Source organism: Zalophus californianus, chromosome 14, assembly GCF_009762305.2.
Source record: "Zalophus californianus isolate mZalCal1 chromosome 14, mZalCal1.pri.v2, whole genome shotgun sequence".
Classification (NCBI taxonomy): domain Eukaryota; kingdom Metazoa; phylum Chordata; class Mammalia; order Carnivora; family Otariidae; genus Zalophus; species Zalophus californianus.
Window position 1 is genome coordinate 42,496,252 of NC_045608.1, and position 9,735 is coordinate 42,505,986.

A 9,735-nucleotide genomic window follows, 5' to 3' on the forward strand; every position below is an offset into this window, starting at 1 on the left:
AGGGTCTGCCTGTGCCTTTTCCCTTCTGCAGCCACATCTGTGTGTTTGGATGTATATGATCTCAGACACTACTTAAAGAAACAAATGGGCTATAAAAAGATAACCTGGCAGAGGTGTACTGGAACTGAAGGAGGACAACCCAATATGTTTACCTCATTGAAGGGGAAATAGTTATCAGCTAATTGTACGAACTTTCTTCTTTGTTGTAAGTCCTTACAGTGCTTCCCTAAATCATCCCCAGATGTTAGGTCACCGAGTCTGTTAAACATGAGGTGAAGTAAACAATTCCACGCACTCAAATTTTGAGTACGTTAAAACACTCAGTCACTAATTCAGAAATATTTCTTGGGTGCTCACTGTGTGCCAGCTACTTTTATAGGCACTGGGAATAGAGCAGTGAATAAAACACACAAAAGCTTCTGTGAATTAGGCCCCCCTCCCTATTCATATGCTGAAACCCTAACTTCAATACAACTGTATTTGGAAAGAGGGTCATGTGATTGGGGCCCTAATTTGATGGGATGACTGTCCCTATAAGAAGAGACACCAGAGAGCTCTCTCTGTGCATACACACTGAGGAATGGCACTTTTCAAACTACTCTCACCACTGTTTGTTCTTCCTTACCTCTTTTTCTCAATATTTTTCTTCATAAAATTCATAACTTCTAATATACTATAATATCTTATCTATTTTGTTTATTGTCTATATTAGTTTTCTTGTGATGGCAACCCAAGCAGAGTAATACAGACAATAAACAAAAAAGACAAAAATAAACAAAAATAGACAAAATAGACTAATATAGTATACTAGAAGTTATAAATTTTATGATAAAAAATACTGAGGAAAGGGGGACAGGAAGTACCAGTGGTGAGAGTGGTTTAGAAGACCTCTCTGAGGAGGCGACTTTGATTCAAAAGCTGACATAGGTGAAGGAGAAGGCTCAGTGGCTTTCCGGGAGAAGAGTTTCCAGGTTGCTTCAGTCCACACAAAGCTACTGAGGCAGGAAGGTGCCTGACATATTCACAAAAAGCAAGGAGCCATTGTGGCTGGAGCAGAGAAGAAGGGAGAAAGAGGGGGCCACCTGTTCCTGATGCCCCTGTGCCTGGTGAGGAGCAGACAAGACTGTAGCTTGGGCATCAGGGCAGAGGAAGCACAATCAGGAAGTATGCTCTGAGGGATAGATTACCTGAAAAATAGAAACATTCTCTGCTAATGAGTTTAATGAAGTGAGGCTTATAAATTGTTGGTTTCCCATTAAACTTTATTTTCAAAACTAGTCAAAAAAATTTAACAGGATACAAATCAAAATGATATCAGAGGTATTAGTCTTTTTTTAATCACCTATCTTCATATCCACTGTGTACTAGAAAGTCTCATTGTTAGTTTTCAAATTAGCTAAGACTTCTAAATTAGTCAAGAAATTTAAACTACATTATTTAGAGTTTTGTGTGATGGGCCAAGTTCTCTGCTTCTAAAGTTGGATAATGATGGTCTTTCTTATTTTGTTAAAAACAAGTTTAAGGAATATAAGCCTTTCAATTAATCTTATTGATCTTTTACCCTTAACATCCTATTTTTAAAACTTTACTATCAATCAATGAATATCTGTTCACAAGATCTAGCAGATAACATATGAATTAATAAGTAACAAATTAATGTTAGTATAAATCCAGAAATAGTTTACCATGCTAAGATGCTCAATCTTTTCCTGGACATATGTACTTATGAATATAATTTAAAGTAATACATGTAAAATGCAAATATAGTTATGCTATCAAATTTGCTCTGGTTCATTTATCAAAATTAAATCAATAATAAAAATTAACTTGCAGAAACTCTAATTCCACAGTTTATCCCTTGGTTTCAGCTCCCATATGGGATCATATTTTCACTGCATTAACTTCTTCAACATACTTATGACTAAAGTAGCACTAAGTATGATATACAGGAAGAAGTTATCAAAAATCAGAGACAAAAACCAAAACTGGACTCAGGGTCCCCTGGCTGTGTGGAGCCTCTATGGGTGGCTTGTAGGAACCACTCCAGATCACAGAGAGAAGAGTGGACCCAATCCAGTGGGACACACTAGGCACTAATGGTAATCAGTGAGGACAATGTGTTGATACCCAACAGGGCATATGAGGTTAACAAAGTTTTAGTGCTTTAGGAGATCATTTCCCAAACAGTGCAATAGATGATCCAGAGGACCCTGATGCAAAGACCAAAGTCTAAATAATAGCTATTAGAAATCAGGTAGATGAGTTGTTTCGGCTTCAATGTATTCATTGATAAGTTGGAATAATTATATCTTCTGTGCCAATATCAAAGTGTTGCCATAAAGATGAAATGAACCAGAATTTGGAAATTTTTATATTAGTTTTTATCAAATTAATAATAATAATATGATTACTTAATAAAGAAGAGTAATTAAACTAGAGAAGGAGGAAGGGGATTCTGTTTAATACCATAACTAATTCATGACATATTGAATATTTACGTTTGTGTCCCTACTCCTAAGGTTATTCTAGAAATAGCTGTCTCTGGCTTCCTGGGCTGTATCTCAATGAGCAGGGGTATTTAGAAGTAGGAGTATGATGTGTTACCTCCACACATAACCAATAGCATTTGCAAGAAATATATTAAAGAATTTTGTTTTCCTCTAATAGCAAGTAGAGGATATTTGACTCTGCAATAAGTCTGTGGGAAGATAAAAGGAAAAATAAAAATCCTTATGATGAGCAATATTAAAAAACCAAAAGAAAATAGTGCTGTGTAGGAAGAGAAAAGGAGACATTAATAGTGAATTTAGTTTTGTTTGGCTTAATAACAAATGTCCAAACATCAAATCAAAGTAGTATTTTTAAAATCCAACTTCACTTTATACTCTGAAAAATAATTAATAGTCCAACAGAGAGGCATTTATGAATTACATGGATTATTTATAAGGCACAATATTTCCTGTTTGCTCTCCTATTCAAAAACTAGGGCATTTTTTATCTTCAGTCAAAAGGAAAGGGAAGGAGTGGTAGATAATATTATAAAGGAACAACTTATAAAACAAAAACAAAACATTAAACTCAGTTATTAAAGGAAATTTATACCAACCAAAGCTCTTAAAGTGATCTAAGTTCCCCTTTGTTATTATGAAAACTATGTAGCCTACCTTTGTCTGACAGTCCATCAACTTAATAGAAATATGTGTTTTGCAAGTGCCATTAGTTTTCATAGAAGAAAAACCTGAAGAAGCACATAACAGCATTTCACTGCATGAATTTGGTAGGATTATAGGGTCTTTATACTTCAGAAAAGCCCTAGGTCACACAGAATTCCCTCTGTTAACAAGGTAATTCCAAAGTACAGGCATGAAATAGTCTTATTAATCCTATCTGGCCTTTTCTCAGTGTTCCTACACCTAAAATATTCAAATCTGCCTTGTTTTACAATTAAGTCTTGGCTTTGCATCTTCTGGGTCATACCCTCAGCCCACTATTCTCTTACCACAATAATACTTAAAAAGAAAACAAGACCACAGTTTACCTGTTTTAGTTGGTGTGATTTTCTATCTAGTAGGAGGCTGTATGTAAAGGATGAAAGAGTCTCAATTTACATTATAATTATACCATTTATTATTCTCATGAACTTGGGAATTAAAAAAAAAAAATCTCTGACCTTCATTTCCACATCTGTAAAGTTGCTATAAGAGTTAGTAACAGTGTATCTATATGCAATACCTGGCATATATTAGGTATAAAACAAATAGCACTGTTATATTTTATTGCATTGCTACAATTAAGTTAAAAACTCATAATCTGGAATTACTAAGTAAGTCTAGGTAAAATTATGAAATCTTAAAACTTTCTACTATAAACACATTAAAATTTTTTCACATGAATTATCTCATTTGTTTCTTCCCCTAAAAAACTGTAAGGTAGACAGGACAGATATTATTTCATTTTAAAGATGAGGAGACGGGTTCAATGAGTTGTTCAAATTGCTACTATATAGGAGATCAAGGGGGCAAATTCATGTCTTATGGTACTGACCACTCCCCATTATGTTATTGAAAATAGCAGCAACTAGAGGGTTTTATGGTCCTCTCTCTTAAAATCTTCCCTATTTCAGTTGATGGCAACTTTATCCTTCCATGTAGTGACCAAAAACCTTGGAATCATTCTTTATTCCCCTCTATCATACTATCATAGTTCACATTTACTCAATCAAGATTTTTGAAACTTTTATCTTCAAAATATATCCAGATTTCTTCTAATTCTCACCACCATCACCAATGGTCATCTGTCTTTTGAATTTTTCCCAAATGTCTACTCTTACAACTCAGCACTCCCAACCATGGTCCCTTATCAACACAGAAGCCAGAGTTACTCTTTAATAATACAAGTAAGATCAAGTGACTGTTCTCTCAAAAACCTCTAATGACTCAGTTTTGCTGAGTAAACACCAACGTCTTTGCAAGGGTCTAGAAGGCTATATATTACCTGACCCCAATTAATTCCTTACTTTCCCTCCCATTTTCTTTGCTCTACTCCTGTAACAACTAATCTTCCCCTGAGGACCCATGTGAGACCCTCTGGAATCCTCTTTCCTTAAGTGTTTTCACAGTCAATTTTTTCACCTTCTTCAAAGACCATGTCTTTTCTAAAATGTCACCTTCTCATTGACGTTTACCTCTGGCCTCCCAGTTTAAAATTAGAACTTATCCCTCAGGAAGTTCTGACTCTTTCGCCATGGTCTATTCATTTTTATTTCCATAGTATTTTTCTCCTTCTGACACACTATGTAACTTATTAAGTGTATTAGCTACAGTCTGGCTCCCCCTGACAAAATTTAGTCCCCATGAGGGTAAGGACAAGTGCCTAGCAGGTAAGCAAGTGTTGCCTAAATGAATACTGCCTTCTGATTTCCATCTCACTTTTAGAACAAAACCCAAACACCTCCTCCCAAACACACACACACACATACACTCTCACCACAAACATACATGGCTACTTCTGACAGACTTAGTCTTCCTGGGCATTACACCACACTTTCTCAAAATACTGTTCATGTATCAAAATCTTCTTAGAATCAAATTACAAAGGATTATTGATTGAAAGAATAAATTCTTAGCGCCCCCTCCAGAAATGCTAACTTAGAATTTTTCAGGGTGAGTTTTATGAATATGACCTATTTGCACGCTGGATCTTGAGACCATTGGTTAGCCCTATGTCTCTTCTCCTTCTGTTTTCCTCCATCTTAGCCATAGTCTTTCTTGCAAATATCTGTAAAACCAAACCAGGCATCACCTAAAGCACCAGTAATTGAAACATCTACCAAAGAAATCTTCTCCCACCTTCTGTATTCCACTCTGAAAAACAAAAAGCATTGATATGGGTCAGGGTCAAGGTGCCAAGGTCAAAAAGTTGTAGTTGATGACAGAACTAAAATAATGTGGCAGCCATGTCACATGTCCATTTTGAAGTAATCTTTTTATATTTCTTTTGTTTTCTATTCTGCTTGTTGGGAATAATTTTCTCTTATGCAAATAACAATCATCTGTCTTCTTCCATCTCTCCTTATCACCACTACCACCTCAAGAAAACCTACAAGGGGTCCATAGGCTGGCTATGCTCTAGATTGTGGAAAGAAGCCTGTTTTTTCCCTTGGCTCTGATTCTCTTTGCCTCATCTCATACTGTACTGGTGAGACAGGATGAAAAGATCAGGAGCTTGGTCTAGATCAAAGGAACTAAGAATTATTTTAATTCTTAGACCAGAAGCATATATATATGATTTAATCCAGCTTCTCTGTTCTAGGTGTGTCAAATAGGACAAGAGTCTTTAACTTAGACCAATGGAAGAGTTTTGGAGAGTCCAAGAACTCTGGAAAGCTGATTCACAAAATGTATTTTTTGTATTTCTTATTTTTATGGTAACAGGGTACAATAGCTTTCCTCAAACTCAAAATATTCTGAAACTCAAAAAGATTAAAAACCACTTCCATTAGGATTCAGGTTTCATTATAATAATGTCCTCATAGAAGATCCTGTTTGTGTAAACAAAGAAGTGTTCATATTTTCCTTGCAAAAGTATTCTTATTAAATATCCTTAATTCTGCTCATTGTCAACATCCATCACCACTCCAAGATAATATACTTGTATTTTGACTTCTCAGTTTTGAGATTCAATCCTAAGAAATGAACAAGCAGAGAATTCCAATGTCTTTGGACAGCCTACTTTGAGCAGCACTTTGACTTCAAGCCCAGAATCTATCACCAAATCCTCAAACTCTATCAATCCTAGAGTTTGTCTTTGAAAAATTCTTTGGTAATAAGAAAACATGAGACATTCTTCACAAAATAAAAATTTAACTTAAGTGCATAAATTCATTCTCCAATTTTTTAAATTTTTTTATTATGTTAGTCACCATACAGTACATCATTGGTTTTTGATGTAGTGTTTCATGATTCATTATTTGCATATAACACCCAGTGCTCATCACAACACATGCCCCCCAAAGTAAATTTAAAATTAATTTTAAAGACACAAAAAGATTCCATGTTCATGGATCAGAAGAATAAACATTGTTAAAATGTCTATGCTGCTCAGAGCAATCTATACTTTCAATGTCATCCCTATCAAAATACCAATGGCATTTTTCCAAAGCGCTGGACCAAACAATCCTAAAATTTGTATGGAACCAGCAAAGACCCTGAATCGCCAAGGAAATGTTGAAAAAGGAAAAACAAAGCTGGGGGCATCACGTTGCCTGATTTCAGGCTATATTACAAAGTTGTGATCACCAAGATAGTATGGCACTGGCACAAAAACAGACATATAGACCAATGGAACAGAATAGAGAGCCCAGATATGGACCCTCAACTCTATGGTCAACTAATCTTCGACAAAGCAGGAAAAAATATCCAATGGAAAAAAGTCTCTTCAATAAATGGTGCTGGGAAAATTGGACAGCTACATACAGAACAATGAAACTCGACCATTTGCTTACACCATACACAAAGATAACTCTAAATGGATGAAAGACCTCAATGTGAGACAGGAATCCATCAAAGTCCTAGAGGAGAACACAGGCAGTAACCTCTTTGACATCGGCCACAGCAACTTCTTTCAAGACACGTCTCCAAAGGCAAGGGAAACAAAGGCAAAAATGAACTTTTGGGACTTCATCAAGATAAAAAGCTTCTGCACAGCAAAGGAAACAGTCAACAAAACAAAGAGGCAACCCATGGAATGGGAGAAGATATTTGCAAATGACACTACAGATAAAGGGCTGATATCCAAGATCTACAAAGAACTTCTCAAACTCAACACCCAAAAAACAAATAATCAGTCAAAAAAATGGGCAGAAGACATGAACAGACACTTCTCCAAAGAAGACATATAAATGGCGAACAGACAAATGAAAAAATCTTCATCATCATTAGCCATCAGGGAAATTCAAATCAAAACCACACCGAGATACCACCTTATACCAGTTAAAATGGCAAAAATTGACAAGGCAAGAAACAACAAACGGAGAGGTTGTGGAGAAAGGGGAACCCTCTTACACTGTTGGTGGGAATGCAAGTTGGTACAGCCACTTTGGAAAAGAGTGTGGAGGTGCCTCAGAAAATTAAAAATAGAGCTACCCTATGACCCAGCAATTGCAGTCCTGGGTATTTACCCCAAAGATACAGATGTAGTGAAAAGAAGGGCCACATGCATCCCAATGTTCATAGCAGCAATGTCCACAATAGCCAAACTGTGGAAAGAGCCGAGATGCCCTTCAACAGATGAATGGATAAAGAAGATGTGGTCTGTATACACAATGGAATATTACTCAGCCATCAGAAAGGGTGAATACCCAACTTTTGCATCAACATGGTTGGAACTGGAGGAGATTATGCTAAGTGAAATAAGTCAAGTAGAGAAAGTCAATTATCCTATGGTTTCACTTATTTGTGGAACATAAGGAATAGCATGGAGGACATTAGGAGAAGGAAGGGAAAAATGAGGGGGGGAAATCAGTGGGGCAGAAGAACCATGAGAACCATGAGAGACTATGGGCTCTGGGAAACAAACTGAGGGTTTTAGAGAGGAGGGGCATGGGGGGATGGTGATGGGTATTAAGGAGGGCATGTATCGCATGGAGCACTGTGTGTTATATGCAAACAATGAATCATGGAACACTACATCAAACACTAATGATGTACTCTATGTTGACTAACATAACATAATAAAAAGGTAATAAAAAATAAAAAAGTAAAAAGTAAATTAAAATTAAAGTAAACTTAATCTGAATATTTTACCTTCTATTTCTTTCCTACTGGCACATTAGATCTTTACATAATCTGGGCTTTACATTAGAAGTAAAATAATTTCATTTCAGCAGGAATTTGCATTTAACTTCATTTTGTTCTTTTTTAAAATTTAAAATGAAATATAATTTTTCATATTATTACTACATTTACATATAAATGTATTTCATACATTTAGAATAAATTCATAATAAATTATTATTTCTCTTTTTTGTTTCATTTATCAACAAATGTTTTTCAGCTCCTTTATTGTTCAAGATATGGTGTTATGAAGAAACACCATATGAAGAAACATTCAAAGCCTCATTCTAGATGGAAATGGCCATTGTCATTCATGGTGTCCAGAAATTGTTAATGTGGCTACACTGAGATATGGGTTGTTTCCATCACAGCAAGTTTATTGCAGTGGTGACAATGAGACCTGTAACGTTTTCTGCTAGGTTCGTGGAGTAGAGTGGAAGAAGACTTTTCAATATTAGGAACAACTAAGGAATAATAATTTTAGATCATTTGGCAAAATAGCAATCAATGTACTTCCTACAATTTGCCTTCTAGGGCCCTAAAGTAAATAAATTGGATCCTTAAGATTACAGATGCGGAATTTCTGAAGTATGTCCATATTCAAGTGGAGGTCAAAGGAGCCCAGCTGAAAGAAATCTGGATTGTCAGTGACAACTGGGGATTGAACAAAAGTTCTTTTTAAAAAGGCTATTTAAAGATTATGATTCTGACTTTGGAGAAACTACAGTGATTGGCAGTGGAAGGAATCACATAAAAAATTCCTTAAATAAAAATTTATTGACTTAAAATTAAAAAAATAAACATTCAAAAATGTAAAGATGTATACAATCTCAGTCTTGCCCTCCAGATACTTATAATCTTAAAAGACATTTGAAATGCATACACCAATACTCACAAAGCAAAGCATTAAAAATGTGATTTAGACAGTAGGTTGAATACAGGCTTATTCACTGAGAGCTCTCTTGGTGTTGGGATGTGCTAATGGCATGCACCACCAAAAAAGAAATGTTACCTGATAAAAATCATAGTGTTCAACAACTAAATTTATCATTTAGTGTTGACCAATCATTTTAAAAATATGTGTAAATTGATAATATACTTTTAGAATGCATTATGTATGGCATGGTAAATACAGGCTAAAAGTTTCCAGTGAAGATTTAGTCAATTAATCCACCCATAGCATTGAAACTTTTACCAAACCTATGATTTGCTGGGAAATAAGGACAAAAAAGGGCCAAGTATTTGATGTAGATCAAGTTCAAAAGGTTCAATGTCCATCTGGAAAAAGAAGTAGTTCCAAAAAAAAAAAAAAAAGAAGAAGAAAAGGAAAGTTTCAAAATGAGTTTCAAACTTGATACAAAGGCAAATAATTATAGCTTATATTTCTTAACCAGCACCTGCT

General features: G+C 35.3%; 1 non-coding gene across 1 annotated transcript; it reads left to right on the forward strand.

The window, feature by feature from the left end:
* Nucleotides 1–8,611: 8,611 nt before the first annotated feature.
* Nucleotides 8,612–8,744, forward strand: LOC113913413. Its single transcript, XR_003517197.1, has one exon. It is a non-coding gene; the product is annotated as a small nucleolar RNA SNORA1 (small nucleolar RNA).
* Nucleotides 8,745–9,735: the final 991 nt, after the last annotated feature.